The sequence below is a fragment of the Otolemur garnettii genome, unplaced genomic scaffold (genome assembly GCF_000181295.1).
Source record: "Otolemur garnettii isolate 467f Iridium unplaced genomic scaffold, OtoGar3 scaffold00024, whole genome shotgun sequence".
In the NCBI taxonomy this organism is placed as follows: Eukaryota; Metazoa; Chordata; class Mammalia; order Primates; family Galagidae; genus Otolemur; species Otolemur garnettii.
In genome coordinates, this window is record NW_003852419.1 from 2033191 (window position 1) to 2033411 (window position 221).

Consider the following 221-nt stretch of genomic DNA (forward strand, 5'->3'; position numbering starts at 1 on the left):
GTTGCAGCTGTCATTGTTGTTTGGCAGGCCCAGGCTGGATTCGAACCCACCACCTTGGGTGTATGTGGCTGGTGCTTTAGCCACTTGAGCCACAGGCGCTGAGCGCACTTTCACTCTTAAGTAAAATGGGGAGTCATTTTGAGAAGAGTAATGGAATTTAATTTACATTTCAAAAGAAGGACTAGAACTACTTTGATGAGATGCAAGAAGGCATCAGACCA